Here is a 16,841-nt window from a genome sequence, read left to right as displayed (position 1 = left end):
TAAAACACATTTATTGATTATTTTCTGATATTGTACATTTTTCAGCACCTGTTTGTAACACAGATTAGTATTTCAATCTCGGAGCGGACATTTTATTGTAGGTTTTTACTGAGATTTACGGACCTAGCAAGCGATTTTTAGGGCATTGCCATTTCTTTTGTCTAGGAAAAGCTTTGAGAGATATCTGCACCAAGTTTTTTTATAAACTTTCAGTACATGTATGCCCTGCTGACTGCAAATTTTGAGGTCGATTGTACTTGTAGTTTCAGAGAACATGTGGATTTTTTTTCAGAAGTGACGCAAGAACAATATTGAATTTCGATTTTTCATGAAACATGATTTATTGATCATGATCATGATTGATTGATCGATTGATTGGTTGGTTGGTTAAACACGTTGCTTAAACATGTTGCTTAAACACGTTGGTTAAACACATTGGATAGGCTCAAAATTGGATCCCGTATTTAACGCATGAAACGGAAACATGTATTGATTGATTGATTGGTTGGTTGGTTGATTAAACACGTTGATTAAACACGTTGGTTAAACATGTTGGTTAAACACGTTGGTTAAACATATTGGTGAAACACGTTGGCTGGTTAAACACGTTGGATAGGCTCAATTTAAACAAGGGAAAAAAAACCATCTTGGATCCCGTATTTAACACATGAAACGGAAACATGCATTGATTGGTTGGTTGGTTAAACACGTTGGTTAAACATGTTGGTTAAACACGTTGGTTAAACATGTTGGTTAAACACGTTGGTTAAACATAGTGGTGAAACACGTTGGATAGGCTCAATTTAAACAAGCGAAAAAAAAACACATCTTGGATCCCGTATTTAACACATGAAACGGAAACATGCATTGATTGGTTGGTTGGTTAAACATGTTGGTTAAACATATTGGTTAAACACGTTGGCTGGTTAAACACGTCGGATAGGCTCAATTTAAACAAGCGGGAAAAAAAACACATCTTGGATCCCGTATTTAACACATGAAACGGAAACATGCATTGATTTGTTGGTTGGTTTGTTAAACACGTTGGTTGAACATGTTGGTTAAACACGTTGGTTAAACATATTGGTTAAATATGTTGGTTATAAACGTTTGATAGACTCAATTCAAACAAGCGAAAAAAAAAGAGACCTTGAATCCCGTATCAAACACATGAAACGGAAACATTGATTGATTGATTGATTGATTGATTGATTGATTGATTGATTGATTGATTGATTGGTTGGTTGGTTGGTTGGTTGGTTGGTTGGTTGGTTGGTTGGTTGGTTGGTTGAAATTCAAACACACATAAAACTGCTTAAATAGTGCCAAAACCACATAATTTGATGACCTTGACCTTTGACCTTGTGACTTTCGTCAAGGTCATTGCTCCACAAGGTCATTGCAAAAGACCCTAAGGGTCAAGGACCTTTTGTTAAAGAGTTTTGCCTAAAAATGGCTTTTTTAAAAACCATCGATGGGAGTTATGTCCCTTACATGATGGTAAAATCAATATAGTCATAATGTAAAAAAGTTGCCCCTTGAAGTACCAAGCATTTTTCACTGCTTAATTTTTTTGTATCTATAACCGTTCAAGAGTTATAGGGAAATCAAAGACATGTGAAAATCTAAAATGTGACCTTGACCTTTGACCTTGACCTAATTTTCTAAGTTAGGAATCAGGGGACTCAAATAAAAACATTCCAGGGTTATACGGTTAACGGTTTATGAGTTAAAAAAACATACCGACAAATTTATTCCGTAAAGATAGATAACTCCTATAAAATTTATTCGAATCGCTTCGATCCAAATACGCCAAAAATTCCTGAGGATGTAACGAACAATTTGTAAAAAGAATTTTGTCGCTTTCTTATTTTGTTACGAAGGAGATGCACACACATGATAAACAGTGAATAGGGAGATAACTCTTACAAAGAAAATGGTTCGGCTTAGCAGGGTGAAATTTAAAAGCGCATAAACTATACGATACAATATGAAAAAAATCTAAGCGACATATTGCGAAACAAACATTTATCGCAAGAACAAAATTTGGCGGAAGAAAAAAAAAAAAATAATAATAATAATAATAATAATAATAATCAGAACAAATACAATAGGCTTTCCACAGAAAAGTGGAAAGACCTAATAATATGGATAAAACTGGAGTTGTCGTTCGTTTTACGTTGATAGGATAGATAGCACACAACCTACATTCAGTTGTAAGTGGAGGGTTAAAAAAAAAAAGGGGGGGGGGCAAAAGGGGGTCTCGGGGAGATTTTTTTTTTTTTTTATTAACGGAACAGAATGGTTAAAAAGGTTTTTTACAATATAAATCAATTGCTTTAAAAAAGCAATTGTAGGGGGTCTTTCCCCCTTTAAAATTAATTGAATTTGGGGGGGGGGGGGGGTGTTTGTTTGTTTGTTTGTTTGTTTGTTCGTTTCTGTATGGGGTCTATATTATTGTTACCGGAGAAGTTTCATGTTTAGTTTGGAAAGTTTTTCTTTTATTTTAGGTACAGCGCGCGCGCCACATCACGTGACACGGGTTTATAATAACGAAAAGATAGTCTTTTTATTTCTTTTTAGGTGGGGACTTTGAACAGACAACATGTATAGAGACGGAATAAACACAATGTAATTTCTTTTGTCATTGTAGGAAATTGACAACTTGATGACAGTTCACGGGCAGTGCATGTTTTGGATTTAATTGATCCGGTGTTACTTTAAAACACATTTATTGATTATTTTCTGATATTGTACATTTTTCAGCACCTGTTTGTAACACAGATTAGTATTTCAATCTCGGAGCGGACATTTTATTGTAGGTTTTTACTGAGATTTACGGACCTAGCAAGCGATTTTTAGGGCATTGCCATTTCTTTTGTCTAGGAAAAGCTTTGAGAGATATCTGCACCAAGTTTTTTTATAAACTTTCAGTACATGTATGCCCTGCTGACTGCAAATTTTGAGGTCGATTGTACTTGTAGTTTCAGAGAACATGTGGATTTTTTTTCAGAAGTGACGCAAGAACAATATTGAATTTCGATTTTTCATGAAACATGATTTATTGATCATGATCATGATTGATTGATCGATTGATTGGTTGGTTGGTTAAACACGTTGCTTAAACATGTTGCTTAAACACGTTGGTTAAACACATTGGATAGGCTCAAAATTGGATCCCGTATTTAACGCATGAAACGGAAACATGTATTGATTGATTGATTGGTTGGTTGGTTGGTTGATTAAACACGTTGATTAAACACGTTGGTTAAACATGTTGGTTAAACACGTTGGTTAAACATATTGGTGAAACACGTTGGCTGGTTAAACACGTTGGATAGGCTCAATTTAAACAAGGGAAAAAAAACCATCTTGGATCCCGTATTTAACACATGAAACGGAAACATGCATTGATTGGTTGGTTGGTTAAACACGTTGGTTAAACATGTTGGTTAAACACGTTGGTTAAACATGTTGGTTAAACACGTTGGTTAAACATAGTGGTGAAACACGTTGGATAGGCTCAATTTAAACAAGCGAAAAAAAAACACATCTTGGATCCCGTATTTAACACATGAAACGGAAACATGCATTGATTGGTTGGTTGGTTAAACATGTTGGTTAAACATATTGGTTAAACACGTTGGCTGGTTAAACACGTCGGATAGGCTCAATTTAAACAAGCGGGAAAAAAAACACATCTTGGATCCCGTATTTAACACATGAAACGGAAACATGCATTGATTTGTTGGTTGGTTTGTTAAACACGTTGGTTGAACATGTTGGTTAAACACGTTGGTTAAACATATTGGTTAAATATGTTGGTTATAAACGTTTGATAGACTCAATTCAAACAAGCGAAAAAAAAAGAGACCTTGAATCCCGTATCAAACACATGAAACGGAAACATTGATTGATTGATTGATTGATTGATTGATTGATTGATTGATTGATTGATTGATTGGTTGGTTGGTTGGTTGGTTGGTTGGTTGGTTGGTTGGTTGGTTGGTTGGTTGAAATTCAAACACACATAAAACTGCTTAAATAGTGCCAAAACCACATAATTTGATGACCTTGACCTTTGACCTTGTGACTTTCGTCAAGGTCATTGCTCCACAAGGTCATTGCAAAAGACCCTAAGGGTCAAGGACCTTTTGTTAAAGAGTTTTGCCTAAAAATGGCTTTTTTAAAAACCATCGATGGGAGTTATGTCCCTTACATGATGGTAAAATCAATATAGTCATAATGTAAAAAAGTTGCCCCTTGAAGTACCAAGCATTTTTCACTGCTTAATTTTTTTGTATCTATAACCGTTCAAGAGTTATAGGGAAATCAAAGACATGTGAAAATCTAAAATGTGACCTTGACCTTTGACCTTGACCTAATTTTCTAAGTTAGGAATCAGGGGACTCAAATAAAAACATTCCAGGGTTATACGGTTAACGGTTTATGAGTTAAAAAAACATACCGACAAATTTATTCCGTAAAGATAGATAACTCCTATAAAATTTATTCGAATCGCTTCGATCCAAATACGCCAAAAATTCCTGAGGATGTAACGAACAATTTGTAAAAAGAATTTTGTCGCTTTCTTATTTTGTTACGAAGGAGATGCACACACATGATAAACAGTGAATAGGGAGATAACTCTTACAAAGAAAATGGTTCGGCTTAGCAGGGTGAAATTTAAAAGCGCATAAACTATACGATACAATATGAAAAAAATCTAAGCGACATATTGCGAAACAAACATTTATCGCAAGAACAAAATTTGGCGGAAGAAAAAAAAAAAAATAATAATAATAATAATAATAATAATAATCAGAACAAATACAATAGGCTTTCCACAGAAAAGTGGAAAGACCTAATAATATGGATAAAACTGGAGTTGTCGTTCGTTTTACGTTGATAGGATAGATAGCACACAACCTACATTCAGTTGTAAGTGGAGGGTTAAAAAAAAAAAGGGGGGGGGGCAAAAGGGGGTCTCGGGGAGATTTTTTTTTTTTTTTATTAACGGAACAGAATGGTTAAAAAGGTTTTTTACAATATAAATCAATTGCTTTAAAAAAGCAATTGTAGGGGGTCTTTCCCCCTTTAAAATTAATTGAATTTGGGGGGGGGGGGGGGGTGTTTGTTTGTTTGTTTGTTTGTTTGTTCGTTTCTGTATGGGGTCTATATTATTGTTACCGGAGAAGTTTCATGTTTAGTTTGGAAAGTTTTTCTTTTATTTTAGGTACAGCGCGCGCGCCACATCACGTGACACGGGTTTATAATAACGAAAAGATAGTCTTTTTATTTCTTTTTAGGTGGGGACTTTGAACAGACAACATGTATAGAGACGGAATAAACACAATGTAATTTCTTTTGTCATTGTAGGAAATTGACAACTTGATGACAGTTCACGGGCAGTGCATGTTTTGGATTTAATTGATCCGGTGTTACTTTAAAACACATTTATTGATTATTTTCTGATATTGTACATTTTTCAGCACCTGTTTGTAACACAGATTAGTATTTCAATCTCGGAGCGGACATTTTATTGTAGGTTTTTACTGAGATTTACGGACCTAGCAAGCGATTTTTAGGGCATTGCCATTTCTTTTGTCTAGGAAAAGCTTTGAGAGATATCTGCACCAAGTTTTTTTATAAACTTTCAGTACATGTATGCCCTGCTGACTGCAAATTTTGAGGTCGATTGTACTTGTAGTTTCAGAGAACATGTGGATTTTTTTTCAGAAGTGACGCAAGAACAATATTGAATTTCGATTTTTCATGAAACATGATTTATTGATCATGATCATGATTGGATTGATCGATTGATTGGTTGGTTGGTTAAACACGTTGCTTAAACATGTTGCTTAAACACGTTGGTTAAACACATTGGATAGGCTCAAAATTGGATCCCGTATTTAACGCATGAAACGGAAACATGTATTGATTGATTGATTGGTTGGTTGGTTGATTAAACACGTTGATTAAACACGTTGGTTAAACATGTTGGTTAAACACGTTGGTTAAACATATTGGTGAAACACGTTGGCTGGTTAAACACGTTGGATAGGCTCAATTTAAACAAGGGAAAAAAAACCATCTTGGATCCCGTATTTAACACATGAAACGGAAACATGCATTGATTGGTTGGTTGGTTAAACACGTTGGTTAAACATGTTGGTTAAACACGTTGGTTAAACATGTTGGTTAAACACGTTGGTTAAACATAGTGGTGAAACACGTTGGATAGGCTCAATTTAAACAAGCGAAAAAAAAACACATCTTGGATCCCGTATTTAACACATGAAACGGAAACATGCATTGATTGGTTGGTTGGTTAAACATGTTGGTTAAACATATTGGTTAAACACGTTGGCTGGTTAAACACGTCGGATAGGCTCAATTTAAACAAGCGGGAAAAAAAACACATCTTGGATCCCGTATTTAACACATGAAACGGAAACATGCATTGATTTGTTGGTTGGTTTGTTAAACACGTTGGTTGAACATGTTGGTTAAACACGTTGGTTAAACATATTGGTTAAATATGTTGGTTATAAACGTTTGATAGACTCAATTCAAACAAGCGAAAAAAAAAGAGACCTTGAATCCCGTATCAAACACATGAAACGGAAACATTGATTGATTGATTGATTGATTGATTGATTGATTGATTGATTGATTGATTGATTGGTTGGTTGGTTGGTTGGTTGGTTGGTTGGTTGGTTGGTTGGTTGGTGGTTGAAATTCAAACACACATAAAACTGCTTAAATAGTGCCAAAACCACATAATTTGATGACCTTGACCTTTGACCTTGTGACTTTCGTCAAGGTCATTGCTCCACAAGGTCATTGCAAAAGACCCTAAGGGTCAAGGACCTTTTGTTAAAGAGTTTTGCCTAAAAATGGCTTTTTTAAAAACCATCGATGGGAGTTATGTCCCTTACATGATGGTAAAATCAATATAGTCATAATGTAAAAAAGTTGCCCCTTGAAGTACCAAGCATTTTTCACTGCTTAATTTTTTTGTATCTATAACCGTTCAAGAGTTATAGGGAAATCAAAGACATGTGAAAATCTAAAATGTGACCTTGACCTTTGACCTTGACCTAATTTTCTAAGTTAGGAATCAGGGGACTCAAATAAAAACATTCCAGGGTTATACGGTTAACGGTTTATGAGTTAAAAAAACATACCGACAAATTTATTCCGTAAAGATAGATAACTCCTATAAAATTTATTCGAATCGCTTCGATCCAAATACGCCAAAAATTCCTGAGGATGTAACGAACAATTTGTAAAAAGAATTTTGTCGCTTTCTTATTTTGTTACGAAGGAGATGCACACACATGATAAACAGTGAATAGGGAGATAACTCTTACAAAGAAAATGGTTCGGCTTAGCAGGGTGAAATTTAAAAGCGCATAAACTATACGATACAATATGAAAAAAATCTAAGCGACATATTGCGAAACAAACATTTATCGCAAGAACAAAATTTGGCGGAAGAAAAAAAAAAAAATAATAATAATAATAATAATAATAATAATCAGAACAAATACAATAGGCTTTCCACAGAAAAGTGGAAAGACCTAATAATATGGATAAAACTGGAGTTGTCGTTCGTTTTACGTTGATAGGATAGATAGCACACAACCTACATTCAGTTGTAAGTGGAGGGTTAAAAAAAAAAAGGGGGGGGGGCAAAAGGGGGTCTCGGGGAGATTTTTTTTTTTTTTTATTAACGGAACAGAATGGTTAAAAAGGTTTTTTACAATATAAATCAATTGCTTTAAAAAAGCAATTGTAGGGGGTCTTTCCCCCTTTAAAATTAATTGAATTTGGGGGGGGGGGGGGTGTTTGTTTGTTTGTTTGTTTGTTTGTTCGTTTCTGTATGGGGTCTATATTATTGTTACCGGAGAAGTTTCATGTTTAGTTTGGAAAGTTTTTCTTTTATTTTAGGTACAGCGCGCGCGCCACATCACGTGACACGGGTTTATAATAACGAAAAGATAGTCTTTTTATTTCTTTTTAGGTGGGGACTTTGAACAGACAACATGTATAGAGACGGAATAAACACAATGTAATTTCTTTTGTCATTGTAGGAAATTGACAACTTGATGACAGTTCACGGGCAGTGCATGTTTTGGATTTAATTGATCCGGTGTTACTTTAAAACACATTTATTGATTATTTTCTGATATTGTACATTTTTCAGCACCTGTTTGTAACACAGATTAGTATTTCAATCTCGGAGCGGACATTTTATTGTAGGTTTTTACTGAGATTTACGGACCTAGCAAGCGATTTTTAGGGCATTGCCATTTCTTTTGTCTAGGAAAAGCTTTGAGAGATATCTGCACCAAGTTTTTTTATAAACTTTCAGTACATGTATGCCCTGCTGACTGCAAATTTTGAGGTCGATTGTACTTGTAGTTTCAGAGAACATGTGGATTTTTTTTCAGAAGTGACGCAAGAACAATATTGAATTTCGATTTTTCATGAAACATGATTTATTGATCATGATCATGATTGATTGATCGATTGATTGGTTGGTTGGTTAAACACGTTGCTTAAACATGTTGCTTAAACACGTTGGTTAAACACATTGGATAGGCTCAAAATTGGATCCCGTATTTAACGCATGAAACGGAAACATGTATTGATTGATTGATTGGTTGGTTGGTTGATTAAACACGTTGATTAAACACGTTGGTTAAACATGTTGGTTAAACACGTTGGTTAAACATATTGGTGAAACACGTTGGCTGGTTAAACACGTTGGATAGGCTCAATTTAAACAAGGGAAAAAAAACCATCTTGGATCCCGTATTTAACACATGAAACGGAAACATGCATTGATTGGTTGGTTGGTTAAACACGTTGGTTAAACATGTTGGTTAAACACGTTGGTTAAACATGTTGGTTAAACACGTTGGTTAAACATAGTGGTGAAACACGTTGGATAGGCTCAATTTAAACAAGCGAAAAAAAAACACATCTTGGATCCCGTATTTAACACATGAAACGGAAACATGCATTGATTGGTTGGTTGGTTAAACATGTTGGTTAAACATATTGGTTAAACACGTTGGCTGGTTAAACACGTCGGATAGGCTCAATTTAAACAAGCGGGAAAAAAAACACATCTTGGATCCCGTATTTAACACATGAAACGGAAACATGCATTGATTTGTTGGTTGGTTTGTTAAACACGTTGGTTGAACATGTTGGTTAAACACGTTGGTTAAACATATTGGTTAAATATGTTGGTTATAAACGTTTGATAGACTCAATTCAAACAAGCGAAAAAAAAAGAGACCTTGAATCCCGTATCAAACACATGAAACGGAAACATTGATTGATTGATTGATTGATTGATTGATTGATTGATTGATTGATTGATTGATTGGTTGGTTGGTTGGTTGGTTGGTTGGTTGGTTGGTTGGTTGGTTGGTTGGTTGAAATTCAAACACACATAAAACTGCTTAAATAGTGCCAAAACCACATAATTTGATGACCTTGACCTTTGACCTTGTGACTTTCGTCAAGGTCATTGCTCCACAAGGTCATTGCAAAAGACCCTAAGGGTCAAGGACCTTTTGTTAAAGAGTTTTGCCTAAAAATGGCTTTTTTAAAAACCATCGATGGGAGTTATGTCCCTTACATGATGGTAAAATCAATATAGTCATAATGTAAAAAAGTTGCCCCTTGAAGTACCAAGCATTTTTCACTGCTTAATTTTTTTGTATCTATAACCGTTCAAGAGTTATAGGGAAATCAAAGACATGTGAAAATCTAAAATGTGACCTTGACCTTTGACCTTGACCTAATTTTCTAAGTTAGGAATCAGGGGACTCAAATAAAAACATTCCAGGGTTATACGGTTAACGGTTTATGAGTTAAAAAAACATACCGACAAATTTATTCCGTAAAGATAGATAACTCCTATAAAATTTATTCGAATCGCTTCGATCCAAATACGCCAAAAATTCCTGAGGATGTAACGAACAATTTGTAAAAAGAATTTTGTCGCTTTCTTATTTTGTTACGAAGGAGATGCACACACATGATAAACAGTGAATAGGGAGATAACTCTTACAAAGAAAATGGTTCGGCTTAGCAGGGTGAAATTTAAAAGCGCATAAACTATACGATACAATATGAAAAAAATCTAAGCGACATATTGCGAAACAAACATTTATCGCAAGAACAAAATTTGGCGGAAGAAAAAAAAAAAAATAATAATAATAATAATAATAATAATAATCAGAACAAATACAATAGGCTTTCCACAGAAAAGTGGAAAGACCTAATAATATGGATAAAACTGGAGTTGTCGTTCGTTTTACGTTGATAGGATAGATAGCACACAACCTACATTCAGTTGTAAGTGGAGGGTTAAAAAAAAAAAGGGGGGGGGGCAAAAGGGGGTCTCGGGGAGATTTTTTTTTTTTTTTATTAACGGAACAGAATGGTTAAAAAGGTTTTTTACAATATAAATCAATTGCTTTAAAAAAGCAATTGTAGGGGGTCTTTCCCCCTTTAAAATTAATTGAATTTGGGGGGGGGGGGGGTGTTTGTTTGTTTGTTTGTTTGTTTGTTCGTTTCTGTATGGGGTCTATATTATTGTTACCGGAGAAGTTTCATGTTTAGTTTGGAAAGTTTTTCTTTTATTTTAGGTACAGCGCGCGCGCCACATCACGTGACACGGGTTTATAATAACGAAAAGATAGTCTTTTTATTTCTTTTTAGGTGGGGACTTTGAACAGACAACATGTATAGAGACGGAATAAACACAATGTAATTTCTTTTGTCATTGTAGGAAATTGACAACTTGATGACAGTTCACGGGCAGTGCATGTTTTGGATTTAATTGATCCGGTGTTACTTTAAAACACATTTATTGATTATTTTCTGATATTGTACATTTTTCAGCACCTGTTTGTAACACAGATTAGTATTTCAATCTCGGAGCGGACATTTTATTGTAGGTTTTTACTGAGATTTACGGACCTAGCAAGCGATTTTTAGGGCATTGCCATTTCTTTTGTCTAGGAAAAGCTTTGAGAGATATCTGCACCAAGTTTTTTTATAAACTTTCAGTACATGTATGCCCTGCTGACTGCAAATTTTGAGGTCGATTGTACTTGTAGTTTCAGAGAACATGTGGATTTTTTTTCAGAAGTGACGCAAGAACAATATTGAATTTCGATTTTTCATGAAACATGATTTATTGATCATGATCATGATTGATTGATCGATTGATTGGTTGGTTGGTTAAACACGTTGCTTAAACATGTTGCTTAAACACGTTGGTTAAACACATTGGATAGGCTCAAAATTGGATCCCGTATTTAACGCATGAAACGGAAACATGTATTGATTGATTGATTGGTTGGTTGGTTGATTAAACACGTTGATTAAACACGTTGGTTAAACATGTTGGTTAAACACGTTGGTTAAACATATTGGTGAAACACGTTGGCTGGTTAAACACGTTGGATAGGCTCAATTTAAACAAGGGAAAAAAAACCATCTTGGATCCCGTATTTAACACATGAAACGGAAACATGCATTGATTGGTTGGTTGGTTAAACACGTTGGTTAAACATGTTGGTTAAACACGTTGGTTAAACATGTTGGTTAAACACGTTGGTTAAACATAGTGGTGAAACACGTTGGATAGGCTCAATTTAAACAAGCGAAAAAAAAACACATCTTGGATCCCGTATTTAACACATGAAACGGAAACATGCATTGATTGGTTGGTTGGTTAAACATGTTGGTTAAACATATTGGTTAAACACGTTGGCTGGTTAAACACGTCGGATAGGCTCAATTTAAACAAGCGGGAAAAAAAACACATCTTGGATCCCGTATTTAACACATGAAACGGAAACATGCATTGATTTGTTGGTTGGTTTGTTAAACACGTTGGTTGAACATGTTGGTTAAACACGTTGGTTAAACATATTGGTTAAATATGTTGGTTATAAACGTTTGATAGACTCAATTCAAACAAGCGAAAAAAAAAGAGACCTTGAATCCCGTATCAAACACATGAAACGGAAACATTGATTGATTGATTGATTGATTGATTGATTGATTGATTGATTGATTGATTGATTGGTTGGTTGGTTGGTTGGTTGGTTGGTTGGTTGGTTGGTTGGTTGGTTGGTTGAAATTCAAACACACATAAAACTGCTTAAATAGTGCCAAAACCACATAATTTGATGACCTTGACCTTTGACCTTGTGACTTTCGTCAAGGTCATTGCTCCACAAGGTCATTGCAAAAGACCCTAAGGGTCAAGGACCTTTTGTTAAAGAGTTTTGCCTAAAAATGGCTTTTTTAAAAACCATCGATGGGAGTTATGTCCCTTACATGATGGTAAAATCAATATAGTCATAATGTAAAAAAGTTGCCCCTTGAAGTACCAAGCATTTTTCACTGCTTAATTTTTTTGTATCTATAACCGTTCAAGAGTTATAGGGAAATCAAAGACATGTGAAAATCTAAAATGTGACCTTGACCTTTGACCTTGACCTAATTTTCTAAGTTAGGAATCAGGGGACTCAAATAAAAACATTCCAGGGTTATACGGTTAACGGTTTATGAGTTAAAAAAACATACCGACAAATTTATTCCGTAAAGATAGATAACTCCTATAAAATTTATTCGAATCGCTTCGATCCAAATACGCCAAAAATTCCTGAGGATGTAACGAACAATTTGTAAAAAGAATTTTGTCGCTTTCTTATTTTGTTACGAAGGAGATGCACACACATGATAAACAGTGAATAGGGAGATAACTCTTACAAAGAAAATGGTTCGGCTTAGCAGGGTGAAATTTAAAAGCGCATAAACTATACGATACAATATGAAAAAAATCTAAGCGACATATTGCGAAACAAACATTTATCGCAAGAACAAAATTTGGCGGAAGAAAAAAAAAAAAATAATAATAATAATAATAATAATAATAATCAGAACAAATACAATAGGCTTTCCACAGAAAAGTGGAAAGACCTAATAATATGGATAAAACTGGAGTTGTCGTTCGTTTTACGTTGATAGGATAGATAGCACACAACCTACATTCAGTTGTAAGTGGAGGGTTAAAAAAAAAAAGGGGGGGGGGCAAAAGGGGGTCTCGGGGAGATTTTTTTTTTTTTTTATTAACGGAACAGAATGGTTAAAAAGGTTTTTTACAATATAAATCAATTGCTTTAAAAAAGCAATTGTAGGGGGTCTTTCCCCCTTTAAAATTAATTGAATTTGGGGGGGGGGGGGGGTGTTTGTTTGTTTGTTTGTTTGTTTGTTCGTTTCTGTATGGGGTCTATATTATTGTTACCGGAGAAGTTTCATGTTTAGTTTGGAAAGTTTTTCTTTTATTTTAGGTACAGCGCGCGCGCCACATCACGTGACACGGGTTTATAATAACGAAAAGATAGTCTTTTTATTTCTTTTTAGGTGGGGACTTTGAACAGACAACATGTATAGAGACGGAATAAACACAATGTAATTTCTTTTGTCATTGTAGGAAATTGACAACTTGATGACAGTTCACGGGCAGTGCATGTTTTGGATTTAATTGATCCGGTGTTACTTTAAAACACATTTATTGATTATTTTCTGATATTGTACATTTTTCAGCACCTGTTTGTAACACAGATTAGTATTTCAATCTCGGAGCGGACATTTTATTGTAGGTTTTTACTGAGATTTACGGACCTAGCAAGCGATTTTTAGGGCATTGCCATTTCTTTTGTCTAGGAAAAGCTTTGAGAGATATCTGCACCAAGTTTTTTTATAAACTTTCAGTACATGTATGCCCTGCTGACTGCAAATTTTGAGGTCGATTGTACTTGTAGTTTCAGAGAACATGTGGATTTTTTTTCAGAAGTGACGCAAGAACAATATTGAATTTCGATTTTTCATGAAACATGATTTATTGATCATGATCATGATTGATTGATCGATTGATTGGTTGGTTGGTTAAACACGTTGCTTAAACATGTTGCTTAAACACGTTGGTTAAACACATTGGATAGGCTCAAAATTGGATCCCGTATTTAACGCATGAAACGGAAACATGTATTGATTGATTGATTGGTTGGTTGGTTGATTAAACACGTTGATTAAACACGTTGGTTAAACATGTTGGTTAAACACGTTGGTTAAACATATTGGTGAAACACGTTGGCTGGTTAAACACGTTGGATAGGCTCAATTTAAACAAGGGAAAAAAAACCATCTTGGATCCCGTATTTAACACATGAAACGGAAACATGCATTGATTGGTTGGTTGGTTAAACACGTTGGTTAAACATGTTGGTTAAACACGTTGGTTAAACATGTTGGTTAAACACGTTGGTTAAACATAGTGGTGAAACACGTTGGATAGGCTCAATTTAAACAAGCGAAAAAAAAACACATCTTGGATCCCGTATTTAACACATGAAACGGAAACATGCATTGATTGGTTGGTTGGTTAAACATGTTGGTTAAACATATTGGTTAAACACGTTGGCTGGTTAAACACGTCGGATAGGCTCAATTTAAACAAGCGGGAAAAAAAACACATCTTGGATCCCGTATTTAACACATGAAACGGAAACATGCATTGATTTGTTGGTTGGTTTGTTAAACACGTTGGTTGAACATGTTGGTTAAACACGTTGGTTAAACATATTGGTTAAATATGTTGGTTATAAACGTTTGATAGACTCAATTCAAACAAGCGAAAAAAAAAGAGACCTTGAATCCCGTATCAAACACATGAAACGGAAACATTGATTGATTGATTGATTGATTGATTGATTGATTGATTGATTGATTGATTGATTGGTTGGTTGGTTGGTTGGTTGGTTGGTTGGTTGGTTGGTTGGTTGGTTGGTTGGTTGAAATTCAAACACACATAAAACTGCTTAAATAGTGCCAAAACCACATAATTTGATGACCTTGACCTTTGACCTTGTGACTTTCGTCAAGGTCATTGCTCCACAAGGTCATTGCAAAAGACCCTAAGGGTCAAGGACCTTTTGTTAAAGAGTTTTGCCTAAAAATGGCTTTTTTAAAAACCATCGATGGGAGTTATGTCCCTTACATGATGGTAAAATCAATATAGTCATAATGTAAAAAAGTTGCCCCTTGAAGTACCAAGCATTTTTCACTGCTTAATTTTTTTGTATCTATAACCGTTCAAGAGTTATAGGGAAATCAAAGACATGTGAAAATCTAAAATGTGACCTTGACCTTTGACCTTGACCTAATTTTCTAAGTTAGGAATCAGGGGACTCAAATAAAAACATTCCAGGGTTATACGGTTAACGGTTTATGAGTTAAAAAAACATACCGACAAATTTATTCCGTAAAGATAGATAACTCCTATAAAATTTATTCGAATCGCTTCGATCCAAATACGCCAAAAATTCCTGAGGATGTAACGAACAATTTGTAAAAAGAATTTTGTCGCTTTCTTATTTTGTTACGAAGGAGATGCACACACATGATAAACAGTGAATAGGGAGATAACTCTTACAAAGAAAATGGTTCGGCTTAGCAGGGTGAAATTTAAAAGCGCATAAACTATACGATACAATATGAAAAAAATCTAAGCGACATATTGCGAAACAAACATTTATCGCAAGAACAAAATTTGGCGGAAGAAAAAAAAAAAAATAATAATAATAATAATAATAATAATAATCAGAACAAATACAATAAATAGGCTTTCCACAGAAAAGTGGAAAGACCTAATAATATGGATAAAACTGGAGTTGTCGTTCGTTTTACGTTGATAGGATAGATAGCACACAACCTACATTCAGTTGTAAGTGGAGGGTTAAAAAAAAAAGGGGGGGGGGCAAAAGGGGGTCTCGGGGAGATTTTTTTTTTTTTTTATTAACGGAACAGAATGGTTAAAAAGGTTTTTTACAATATAAATCAATTGCTTTAAAAAAGCAATTGTAGGGGGTCTTTCCCCCTTTAAAATTAATTGAATTTGGGGGGGGGGGGGTGTTTGTTTGTTTGTTTGTTTGTTTGTTCGTTTCTGTATGGGGTCTATATTATTGTTACCGGAGAAGTTTCATGTTTAGTTTGGAAAGTTTTTCTTTTATTTTAGGTACAGCGCGCGCGCCACATCACGTGACACGGGTTTATAATAACGAAAAGATAGTCTTTTTATTTCTTTTTAGGTGGGGACTTTGAACAGACAACATGTATAGAGACGGAATAAACACAATGTAATTTCTTTTGTCATTGTAGGAAATTGACAACTTGATGACAGTTCACGGGCAGTGCATGTTTTGGATTTAATTGATCCGGTGTTACTTTAAAACACATTTATTGATTATTTTCTGATATTGTACATTTTTCAGCACCTGTTTGTAACACAGATTAGTATTTCAATCTCGGAGCGGACATTTTATTGTAGGTTTTTACTGAGATTTACGGACCTAGCAAGCGATTTTTAGGGCATTGCCATTTCTTTTGTCTAGGAAAAGCTTTGAGAGATATCTGCACCAAGTTTTTTTATAAACTTTCAGTACATGTATGCCCTGCTGACTGCAAATTTTGAGGTCGATTGTACTTGTAGTTTCAGAGAACATGTGGATTTTTTTTCAGAAGTGACGCAAGAACAATATTGAATTTCGATTTTTCATGAAACATGATTTATTGATCATGATCATGATTGATTGATCGATTGATTGGTTGGTTGGTTAAACACGTTGCTTAAACATGTTGCTTAAACACGTTGGTTAAACACATTGGATAGGCTCAAAATTGGATCCCGTATTTAACGCATGAAACGGAAACATGTATTGATTGATTGATTGGTT

This window comes from Mytilus trossulus, chromosome 12 (genome assembly GCF_036588685.1).
Source record: "Mytilus trossulus isolate FHL-02 chromosome 12, PNRI_Mtr1.1.1.hap1, whole genome shotgun sequence".
Lineage (NCBI taxonomy): Eukaryota > Metazoa > Mollusca > Bivalvia > Mytilida > Mytilidae > Mytilus > Mytilus trossulus.
This window is presented reverse-complemented; position numbering follows the sequence as displayed.